Here is a 12,631-nt window from a genome sequence, read left to right on the forward strand (position 1 = left end):
CAAGTGATTACCCCTAGAAACAATTTTATTACAACTCTGTAATAAAGTGACCCTGGTGCTAAGCACCAGACTCCTCCATGGGCTAAGAAGAACTGATACCCAAGACAGGATCATGACTTTCCCAAAGTTACACTGTTGGCAAGTGGAATGGACACAAGTCAGAGCCAGGGCTTCAGCCTTCTGTGCCAGTTCCCATCCAATCTATAAATATAAATGAAGAATCCCTTTCATTTCCTCTCCAACCAGATCTTAAACAACACAATAATCTCATTCTTGCCTTGTCTGCCTATGGCCAATAATCTTCCAGATCCAGACATACACTGGAACTGGCATGGGCAACCAGACCAGAATGTGTGGTCTGGCCATCCTTGCATATTTCCTTAGGCACATCTGCCTTTGATAATTAAAGTTGCATGCATTTATAGGAACAAATCAAGATAATGAAATATAGAAAAACACGACTAAAGGAAATTTCAAGAAAGAATTTCTTAAAATAAGCTTTTACCTTTTGTCTACATTAAAGATCAGATAACCTTTTCTCAGTGCATTCGATGAGTTTTCAGGTGCATTTTTCAGTCATTTGCCCTTTGAAGTGGAATTACTGCCATTTAAAGGTGATATGCAAACTCTGTTCTACCTACACTTACTAGAGCTAAAGCTGTCTAAGGATATGACATTCAGATTGCCGTACATTGCTGGATGGTAGACATGGGGCTGGTGTGATGTTAGTACATTCTCTAATTCACTTGTAAACAGAATTCTGTTTTCATTTTTGTCAATCCTGAGGTTTGGAATGAATTTTAGTTTCCCAGTCTACAACACATAATCTTAAAAGGGGGCACTTTCCATGTGTCCTTCACAAATATTTATTACCAGAAGAATAGAATTGACAGCATGGCACTTGGTCCAGAAATGTAACTAGCTTGTGCAAAAGTTTTAGGGTCTGTGCTGGAGAAATCAGTGATGCTTTCTCCGGAAGTAGCTAATTTCCTACTAGGTGGTTCATGGTCCAGTACTAGACATGTGCAGAAATCAAGAGAGGTAAGCACAGTCCCTGCCTCCCAGTCACTTTGTAATCCCCTGGGGAGATGACGTGACAAAACAAAAAGAGCTCAAGCTGAAATCCAGGGAAGAAGAAGAGATTTAAATGGACAACACTGATCATGTCTGGCCATCCAGATCTGGTGGGAATTAAAGCAGGAGAGGATTTTCATAGAGAGAAGTTAGCATGAAAGGCCTCTGATACATGCATAGCAACATCTAATTGTCATGGTATAAAAAAATGCAGGTTTAGAAAATCCATTTTCAACCCTTTCTCTCCATCCTCACGTATCACTTTTCTCTGTACTAACAACACATTTTTAGGCTAGTAATAAAAAATAAATAAAAAACTACACAGAGCCCAGAACACACTGCTGTTTCATGTCTCTGGCCTTTGTTGAGGCTACTCATTCCATGTGGGATAGCCTTGGTCCTTTAGCTCTTAAAACACTGTGGAGACATCCCTTTCAGAGAAGCTGGCCCTTGCTCCTCTAAGTAGAGATCTTTGGTCCTTTCCCTGGGTGGTCTCTGAACTTTGTTAACACTAATACAATTATATTCATACACTGATACTGTAATTTAAATGGTAATAAATAGCAGTAAAATTGTACATGTATTTGTCTATTAGACTGAGAGTTTCTTTTTTTTAATTTATTTTTTTATTGGTGTTCATTTGCCAACATATAGAATAACACCCAGTGCTCATCCCATCAAGTGCCCCCCTCAGTGCCCGTCAGCCAGTCACCCCCACAACCCGCCCACCTCCCCTTCCACCACCCCTAGTTCGTTTCCCAGAGTTAGGAGTCTCTCATGTTCTGTCTCCCTTTCTGATATTTCCCACTCATTTTCTCTCCTTTCCCCTTTATCCCTGTCACTATTTTTTATATTCCCCAAATGCATGAGACCACATAATGTTTGTCCTTCTCCGATTGACTTACTTCACTCAGCATAATACCCTCCAGTTCCATCCACATTGAAGCAAATGGTGGGTATTTGTCATTTCTAATGGCTGAGTAATATTCCATTGTATACATAGACCACAGCTTCTTTATCCATTCATCTGTCGATGGACACCGAGGCTCCTTCCACAGTTTGGCTATTGTGGACATTGCTGCTAGAAACATCGGGGTGCAGGTGTCCCGGCGTTTCATTGCATCTGTATCTTTGGGGTAAATCCCCAGCAGGGCAATTGCTGGGTGGTAGGGCAGGTCTATTTTTAACTATTTGAGGAACCTCCACACAGTTTTCCAGAGTGGCTGCACCAGTTCACATTCCCACCAACAGTGCAAGAGGGCTCCCCTTGGGATCCCTGGGTGGCGCAGCGGTTTGGCGCCTGCCTTTGGGCGCAATCCTGGAGACCTGAGATCGAATCCCACGTTGGGCTCCCGGTGCATGGAGCCTGCTTCTCCCTCTGCCTGTGTCTCTACCTCTCTCTCCCTCTCTCTGTGACTATCATAAATAAATAAATAAATAAATTAAAAAAAAAGAGGGTTCCCCTTTCTCCACATCCTCTCCAACATTTGTTGTTTCCTGTCTTGTTAATTTTCCCCATTCTCACTGGTGTGAGGTGGTATCTCATTGTGGTTTTGATTTGTATTTCCCTGATGGCAAGTGATGCAGAGCATTTTCTCATGTGCTTGTTGGCCGTTAGACTGAGTTTCTAAAGCTCAGGGACCTGTTGCACTCAGCACTAGATAGATCTCTAGTCCCTGGCAGACCTTAGAAGACAATTCGTGTTTGCTGAGTTTAATTGAACCATCAAGCAGCAATGATTCTTCTTCATTTTCTGGACAAAGAATTTCCTGGCCCATCAAAGTGCTCTATTAGAATATTTTCCCAATCCTGAGCTCGCATTAATTAATCTGCTTATTCCCTGAATGCTTAACATTGGCCAGGCAGGATGTTAGGTCCTGGGAGTGTTAGACAAAACAGAAATGGCCCTACCCCTCATGCATGCCCTCCTCTTGTTCAATTCACTCATATTACTCATTCCTGTTAATTTACTATAAAATAATATTCTTGCCTCCAAGATAACTTCCAAATTCAGAAGACCATGTACAAAAGCAAATCAGTGTAGTGCATGCTTCAGCTGAGAAATCTAGAAAGAAACTTGGAAAGAGTACTTTTTCTTTGTGCATATACTTATATGTATCCCTATATACATGTACATTCCTATGCCAAATGTATGCATATATCATAAATGTGCAACATGCAGTTAAGGCCCACAGAAGAATACAACCCATTTATAAATAGAATGATCCCTTGGCCCTGCTGAATTAAAACCAGAGCAAGTTTTGTACCTTTTAACATAAATGGCTTATGATTTTTAAGTTTAAATCTTTTAGTGTTTGTCCTTTGTGTCTTTTAACTCCACTGTGAAGGCCCCACAAGTGTATTTATATTCTGAAACTGAAAGAAAAATAACTGTTTCAAACTTGAAAAAAAAAGGAAAAAACAAAAAATTAATACCAAACATCCTAAAAAACTTTCTAGTACCAGAATAGGGCTAAACAAAGCAAGCACTAAATACTCTATGAATAACTGAATACCTGAATGAAAGAACAAATACTTGCAGTTATGAGTTGCTTCACTAGAGCAAGCCAGTGAAAGAGGTTACGTTCTAGAAGAGAAAGACAGTTCAAAACCAAGCCTTAACCCAGATGGTGAAAAGAACTCATCTAGATGATAAAAACAAAAACAAAAGACCCCAAACCTTAGAGCTGTGCTTTAAATTCTTTGGTTTCTCAACTCTTAGAGCAATGATGCACATTTTGGTAGGTACAGTATCCCATGTGCCTAGCCCAAGCAGCTTATCCTGTTGAAGTCCAGTATTTAACATCCAACGAACCCCAATGAAGATTAGAGGTAAGCAGATGTCCAATTAACCTCTACATTGCCCCCAAAGTCCTGCCAGTTACAGTTATTTCTCCTACTACTGTGTTTTTATCATGCCCAGGCTTGCTTTATACATCACAAATGAAGTGGATGCTTGTGGTGGTGGGTGATACGGCCCCTGGGAGAAGGTAAAAGGAGGAGGAAAGGTCAACATTTACTGAGCTCTTGCTTGTTTTCTGGCCCTGTGCTAGATTTTGGACATATAAAAAGAAAAATAACATATTCCACTGTAGGGTCTATATATGGATATTCTGTACTTATTAGCAGATACCATAATAAATCTGGGTATACATATTCCTTATTTATAATTTAGAATCAGTAATTTTATTTATATTACAAAAGGAACAAATCCCTTTGGGCTATCTCTCATGCACATATTCATGAAATTCTAAGTTTGTGTTGTCATAGATGAAGAAATTTTATTAAAAAAATAGAAAAATCCCATCTGGCCTGTGAAACAGGTTTCTCCAGAGGGTATCATGCATGTTATTACACATTCATGTCATTGGACTGCTTCTGGGTGGGTAACTATCAAGAATTCTGAAGGACAGATGGATTCCTTTCTATTGTTAACATACATATGCCCAAAAATTTATTTGAGAAAAAATTTGGCAATATAAGTAAATTAATATTTCCAATGATAGTATACTACCAATGAGTGATTTGATTAAAAACTTCTTAAAACAATAAGAATGGGGATGAGTTTTGTTTCTCTTGGCTACTTCTGCATAGTTTGGATCAAGGGCAAGGGCACTGACAAAATCTCTGACAAAGCCCCCTCTAGTCTTTCCACTCCATACTTTTCAGAAGTACAGTTTCTACCATTATAAAGTAAGTACCTGCAAACTACCAAAAGGGTGCTCATTAACAAAGAAGAGTTGAAAAATCTCCTCAGAAGTTGTATAAATTTATACAGAAAAAAGTTTCAGATAAACATAATTTAATTTTAAAATTTTAAACAAAAAGAAAGTGTTTTTCTTTATATTCTCTTTATCTCTATAACAACTAAATAGATTTGGAATAATGCGATCTTACACTAATTAAGAACAGGGCCTCACCACATGGCATTTCATGAATATTAAATGCAAATGTGTGAATTATCTAGTTTCAATTAGGCTGTTGCATTCCTGGTTTTCAGTTAAGAGCAAATTCTGTTTTGTATATAGAACATGAATTGATATTTGTTTTTTAAGAATCAGAAGAAAGCAAGATAAATGAAGAGGAGCCCACTGGTTGACTCACACAACCTGATGTAGACCTGGGAGGTCTGTAGCCACTTATTTATTGTTCAACTTCCTATCCAACATTATTGAGCCTCTATGAGCCCATCGATGGGAGGACAAAGAAAAATCTAAGTCCTTACTAATGAGCTCCTTCTGGTGATGGCAACCCACATAAATAGATAATTATAAAACATGCCTAGCACATTTGGGATATAGCAAGAAAATGAAACCCACTGGAGGGGAGGAAAGGAAGAGAAACGTCTTCTAGGAAGTTGAGAAAAAAAAAAAAACAACCATGAATAATGCCTATTTACTTGTGGATTTATTTTTTCTATATCCCTATTCATTTTCCTTCTCCTGTATTATTCTGATAAAAATGATTTCATCTGTGAATATGTTAGTATGTATCTCTAAAAGATAAGGACCTATTTTAAAAATCACCACAATAACGTTATCACATCTAAAATATCACCAACAACTTATCATCGAATATCCAGTTGATATTCAAATCTCTGCCTCATGAATGCCATGAATTTTTTTATAGTTTGTTTGAATATGGATCCAATAAAGTTCATACTGATTACAATTAGTTGATGTGTCTGTCCTTTATGAGCTCCGCCACTTTTTTCTTTCTTATTTTTTTTTAAAAATATTTTATTTATTTATTCATGAGAGAGAGAGAGAGAGAGTTTATTCATGAGAGAGAGAGAGAGAGAGAGAGAGAGGCAGAGGCACAGGCAGAGGGAGAAGCAGGCTCCATGCAGGGAGCCTGATAGGGGACTCAATCCCAGGTTTCCAGGATCAGGCCCTGGGCTGAAGGCGGCGCTAAACCGCTGAGCCACCCGGGCTGCCCATCTTTCTTATTTGTTGAAGAATTCTGAATTTTACTTTATTTTTTATTTTTTAAATGTTTGAGAGAGAGAGAGAGGTTACAAGAGAGAGAGAGAGAGCTAGCATGAGCAGGAGGGGCAGAGGGAGAGATAGTCTCCAGCAGACTCCATGCTGAATGTGGAGACCCAATGTGGGCTCAATCCTAGGACCCTGAGATCACAACCTAAACTGAAACCAAGACTTGAAGCTTAACTGACTGTGCCACCCAGGCATGCCAAAGAAGTCTGAATTTTAAAAGAAGAGTCAGGGAGAAGACAGAAGAGAGGGGAGTAGGAAAAGAAGTCCAGAAAAATAGGCTGCCAGGAGCAAAAAACACTGCAAAGACATTGAAGCCTTCCTTCCTTTCCTTAAACATACAAACTCTGTGACCAGTACTATTTTGGAAACACTTCTCAGTATGCATTATCTCCTTACAATGCCTCTGTCTGCATATGTAGTAAATTCCTGCATCATCTTCCAGGCTCAGCTTTTCAATTTCACATTGCCTTCATCCTCCTTTGGAGAATGTGCTACCTAGTATCTATCAGTTAACCATGCTAGTTGCTGGGCACACAAAGATAAATGAAATCAAATCCTTGATTTTCAGAAACTCACTGTGACATATTTTTGGAAGAAAGGAGGTGATGCCATACTCTGGCCCATAAATGTACATTTTCTCAAATAATTTAGTTGCAGCAAGTACATGCTCATTGTTGTATAAGGCATAAACTGGAAAGCAGAATTACAAAATTTGCTATAAAATCATGAACAAATAGTTTTGTCCTTTCAGTTTTCACTTAAAGATGGAAAGCAAAACTTTGTCAATAGACTAAATATTTAGGCTGTGTGCTTTATTGCTTTTTCTAATGTTCCTATGCTATGGAAAGTTTATAAGACTAATATTGAAAGATTAGATAATCAAATTATAATGAGGTTAGCTAGTTCCCCATGGCTTACATTTCTACTTTTTATACTGCTATTGGAGCAACAGAAGCTGGCAGTATAAAAATGTATTACCCAGTCATATTTTAAAATGATATTCTTGATTGCAAAAGACCCAGGAACATTCATTCGCTTAAAGGCTGTTGATATTTCCTTAGGTTTGCTTTCGGTCCTTAAAAGTAAAAAAATAAACCTTCATACTTACCATTCTAGCATCCAATATGAAGTCTTGCGTATAACGGGTAAGAATGGATAATACGTGGGGTTTCCAATACCTTCTAGCTACGTGATCCAGGCTTATTTTCTCCTCTCTTTTCATAGTGCTATCATGAGAGGTAAACAAGATAATGTGGTAGCAAACAAATGGGGAATGTAGTCATTATTGGTTAAATAAATAAATAAATAAATAAGTAAATTGTAGGTTCTGCTCTTGTCCTTCCAGCCTTATCCAAATCCCTGACCAACTTTTCAAGACAATCTCAAATAATATATCCTTTATTACTCTTAAAAAAAAATCACACGGGGCTGTCTTAAATATCTTGGCACTAAATTATATGTTCTTTCTGTGTCTGAATGTTACTCTCAACTGCAGCCAGAATTTTTAAAAAAATAAGAGGGGTCTCATATAGCAGTGATATCAAAATATTTAACAACCAGCTATGCCAGGCATTAACTCCTTAGTGACTCTTTAGTTAATTAATGAGCTTCCTAGCTGCTCTATCATGGAGATGTGTGAAAGAGACTGGAATGAGGAATGGTCTAAAAGAGTGGGGAGGGAGACATAGGGCCCTGAGTAGAAGCTATTTACCAACAGGAATGTGAGTATTTCGGTAGTTTAAGAACAAAGAATACTGTATGTAGCATGAATATCAGTACTGGTCTCTGATACCTCTTTGGCACCCCCTATTTGTCAGAACCTCAAAACACTTACTGATAAGGTAAGCAATTTAGCCAAAAACCAGTTTCTCTTGCTATTTCTCTACTTGTACAATGAAACCTCAAAATAAAATAGAAGAGAGTTTACCTGGTTTGTGCTATGGGGAAGGAAGTTTTGTCATGGGATACTGACATTTTTTAATATTTGGGTGACATATATACTTTTTCTCCTTTCAAAGATTTTATTTATTTATTCATGAGAGATACAGTGAGAGAGAGATAGGCTGAGAGAGAAGCAGGGGAGCTTTCTTCTTGAGGGGAGCCCGATGCGGGACTCTATCCTGGGATCCCAGGATCATGACCGAGCCAAAGGCAGATGCTCAACCAGTAAGACACCCAGGCGTCCCGACATATGTGCTTTTAAATCAACATTATCCGTCATCCTTCCACTACTTTTAGTTGCTTCTTCCTCTATACTGAAAAGCTGTCTAATCTAAAGAGGAAGAAACCAGTGCCCTGTGGAGCATTTCCTGTGTGGCTACTGCAATCTTCTCTAACTCAAGTATGTTTTCTGAGTTCTGAGTATGTCTTAAGTTTCTCACTGACACAGCTGGGTCAGGGCCACTGGAACATGACCGGCTGCAAGTTTTTGTTTTTTTTTTGTTTTTGTTTTTTGTTTTTTTTGTTTTTTTTTTTTGAGCAGATTTACTATACCAGAAGCAAATGGCCCAAGGAAATATACTTAGATTCTGTGTGCTCCCATTATTGAGCGTTCTTTGGAAAGAAGCTAGACCAATGAATATTGAGATGCAAGCTCATTAGGTAGGCAGGTTGACAGTATTGAGACAAGCTTCATGAGTTAAAAATAATGTTTTATGGTTACATTTGGATGCCAGAAAAATCATAAATAGTATGAGTATACTTCCTATAGAAAGTAATTAAGTCCTGTCACTTCCTCTTCTAGACTGCAAAGCTGGAAAACAGTCCAAACACAGCTAATTGAATCTAGATCCAGGAGTTTTAGTGCAAACTATTACCAAGCCCATCCACTACAATCTTATTCAGGAGATATTTTACTTCCTCAAGTAAAGCCTTATCGCCTAAGGCTGAAGAACTGAAGGACTGATAAATTACATAAACTGTGAATCACACAGTCACCAAAGTCTAATTTTGCTACAGAGCATTGACATTTGACTAACAAATACTTTATTTCAGTCTATCTCATTCTCAATGTGACATATATACAACTGGTAAACAAATTTTTGTCAAAAGTACCCCCATTTTTTAGCATCGCAAATTTCATGATATCAAAATCCACAGAAATTTGAGGCAATGGGTGAGTCATTAACCTTGAACAAGTTTCATCAGAAGCAAAAAGGGAGAAAAAAAAAAAGACAATGGTATGGTCTAGCTCTAAAGTACTGTAGTTTCGAGCCAGGGACATAAATTTGAAGGTTCACACTAAATTGACCAAATCTATAGTCACGCTGTAAAAAATAAGAACATTGGACTGTAGTTTATCTTAAAATCCAACTGCCATCATCCAACAGCAGGTTTTGGTGAAACTGATATGTTAGGTTTTCTGTTAATTATACCACCAGGCAGATGGCTTCTGGCTGGTAATTTTTGCAGTAGTGCCAATATAAAGATAAGCAGGAGTTGAACAATTACCTGGTTAGTTGTTACTGCAGAGAGCTTTTTTCCTCTACCTTGAAGTCTTTCTCTGTTTATTATCCCTTGGCAAATCCTTACTAAACATAGAAGCCAGTCTAAGGACATGCACCATCATATGCTGGGCCTTCTTTCCATTATGTTACATATTAATTCCAGTGAATGTTTTACATTATGTGATTCACATATCACAAATTTGAGATGGCTGTTGGATGTTGGATGAGCCAGGGTCCATCACCACCACCATCCTCTCCTAATAGAGACAAGTGCCAAATTTTGTTTGGGAACTCAGAAGGTTGTGAGGAAGCTGTCTTTATCTTGACTAAGCTCCCAAATGCAGCTAGTGACTTGGTTTTATGTTCATGGGTAAGCCATTCGAAGTGAATTTTAGGGACCATTCTCAGAATCTCTTTCTGGTTAGATATGACTAAGAAAATAAGTTTCCCAGAGTCATTGACGACTGTCCTGGAACGATGAGGGGAGTTAGTCTTATGGTGCAGCTAATACCAAAAAAAAAAAAGACAAAACCAAAAGAAATGAATTTCTTGACTACCTCACGAGCCATAGGATCAGACTTCTTAAAATTGGCTTTATTGATACAGTTACCAATGCATCCCCTGCTGAACAAGTCAATTTGAGTCATGAATTCTGTTACTTGCACCAGAGAGAAACCTTATGTGTCCCTTTTATAGCACAGTGAAAATCATACTGTGTTTGAATTGTGGGCTCATATCTTCATTTTCTTTGGGTTATATAATCCCTGAGTTCAAAGATTATAATTTTTCATCTTTGCAATCTTATCACTTGCAGAATATCTGGCACTCATCTATGCTTAATAAATGATTAATAAAAGATAAAAAACAAACAAATAAATAAAGTAAGCTAGTCTGGATTATTCAGACCAGAAAATATCTCTTTCCCAAGTATTCTGAATATTATTTTATATTTGACTTGACTTTCCCATAAAGTTAGATATCTTCCAGATAATCTAATCTTAATCATTTCCTACTTTAATTCAATTCCCTAAAAATTATTTTTTCTCCTTTTTCCTCCTAATTGTATAAACAATGCATGCTCATTACAACATTTCAAAAGATACAAAGAGCATTAAAAAGAAAGTAAAAATCAATGGGATTAGTACCACCAACATGTTTACTACCAGGAGTTTTCAACATAGAGGTTAAAATGATAGATTTTGTTTTATCCTGTTTTGTTTGTGTTTTAGCTCCCTGGACCATTCCTACTACCACCTCTGCTAGGCAAAATAAATGTGGGACACCCGTTGGTCATCATAGAGTTATCAGTTTAACTGGAGTATTTTCTTCTTCTTCTTCTTCTTTTTTTTTTTTTTAGATTTTGTTTATTTATTTGAAAAAAAGAAAGAGAGAGCAATGGGAGGGACAGAGGGAGAAAGACAAGCAGACTCTGTACTGAGTGCACAGCCTCATGTGGAGCTCAATCCCATGACCCTGATACTACGACTTGAGCCAAAATCAAGAGTCAGAATCTCAGACTGAACCACTCAGACACCCCTAACTGCTGAATTTTCAAATTGAGTGAACATTTAATGTAGTCACACTATGTGCTAAGTATCTGATGTATCAGATGTTTCCACATGGATGAGGGAATAGCTCTTTACTGGGATATGAATAAACATGTAAATGAGTTTACATCTTCCCAATAGTATTGAGACAGTTAATACTATACTTGCTTTATAGCTAAGAAAAGCAAGGTTGTAAAATTTGGTAGTAGGGAATACTTCTCAAGATGTATCCTGCCTTTCCATCTAGAAGCTACTTTAAAAAAAAATAGAAGCTACTTTATGAAGAGCAACAAAAACAAAACCAAAAATCACTCTGTTCACTGCATAATAGCTTCCACTGCATTAAAAAGAAAAAAAAACAATCTTAAATCCTCAAGATTCTTAATAGTCAGAGGTTTTGCCTGGAACTTCTGGCTGTTAGTTCTTCTTAGGTGGGTCTTTGTATCCAATAGAAGAGAAAATGAAAAGGAGCCATTGGGAGCATGTGCCCTGGATAGAGGAAAGGGCTATGATAATGATTGAAGGCCATACAAAGCCATTCGCTGCCACTGCTGCTTTTCAAAATGGCTTGTAAGGCTGTGCTAAGGGTTACAACCACAATTTAAAACTACAGATAAGAAAAGAGTACCTGAAATTAACAAAAGTCTCTCTGAGCAACTATATTTTCAAATGGCATAAAAGATAGATGGCAGAGAATTTAGGTCAAAAAAAACAAAAGCCTCATAAAACCAACCCACTGGAAATTTAGCTTCAGTCTCCTGAAATATAAGCAAATATTCTTCAGCACAGAGTAGGGCTGTCCCTAACATTTTGGGGGGTCAGAGCAAGAACACAAGTAAAGGCCCCCAGACCTGGGCCAGCCCCTCTTCTTTGCCATTGTTTCTTCCTGCCCCATGAAACAACTTTCATGTAGATAAGTGAACATCCCAACTCATGAGCCCAAGCTCTGATCTACAAATCCCCAACCTCTAGACTCATCCTTCACTCCCAGGCAAACAGATTGGTTTTACTGCATACCCAAGGGGTAAGCACAGGGTACAACTCCTGCAATTAGGCTTAGGAGTGTTTGGGGAAGAAATTCCGAGGCCCTATTTATCCAGAATATGGTCTAGAGAGCAAGATCCAAATGGTCCCCCCTCCTGGCAATAGACCCCTATAAAACCCGAGGTAAGGGGAAGGTTGCCCAGGTCAAAGGGCATTAGTGATTCTGGGTAAACTTTTAGATCTTATCTTGAATTTGGTAGATTTACCATCTTTTAAATTTTTGTATCTTTTTATACTAAGTTTTATATTTTGGTGAGAATTGTAAAGAGAGCTCAGGAAAATGTGATCTTGATTTGAATAGACCAAAATAAAGAGCAAAAGAAAAGGAAATCTTCAAAATTCTTTTTTTTTCCACACCCCCACCCCAAATGATAGAGGTTAAATATGTGAGGAGAAGAATCAAAGCAGATATGGGGCAAAATTTCCAAAATGGAACCACATAGAACTGGGTAAATCCTATTTCCAACATGGTGGTTGCAGTGTAGATTCTAGTCAGACAGGTATGAGTTCCAATTCGGTGCTGCCA

At 37.9% G+C, this 12,631-nt stretch overlaps 1 protein-coding gene across 17 annotated transcripts in view; it reads right to left on the reverse strand.

Annotated features, from left to right (window-relative positions):
* The window catches only part of DLG2 (discs large MAGUK scaffold protein 2), an 885,772-nt gene that overhangs the window by 185,908 nt on the left and 687,233 nt on the right, over positions 1 to 12,631 (reverse strand). The window contains exon 1 of one of the 17 annotated variants that reach the window (XM_055320448.1): positions 7,177 to 7,230. The exons of the other annotated variants lie outside the window; for them this stretch is intronic. The gene's annotated coding sequence lies outside the window, so the exon portion shown is untranslated. Of the gene's footprint in view, positions 1 to 7,176; positions 7,231 to 12,631 lie in introns of those variants that run through there. 17 annotated transcript variants of the gene reach the window in all.

The sequence above is a fragment of the Nyctereutes procyonoides genome, unplaced genomic scaffold (assembly GCF_905146905.1).
Source record: "Nyctereutes procyonoides isolate TBG_1078 unplaced genomic scaffold, NYPRO_anot_genome, whole genome shotgun sequence".
NCBI classification, from domain to species: Eukaryota; Metazoa; Chordata; class Mammalia; order Carnivora; family Canidae; genus Nyctereutes; species Nyctereutes procyonoides.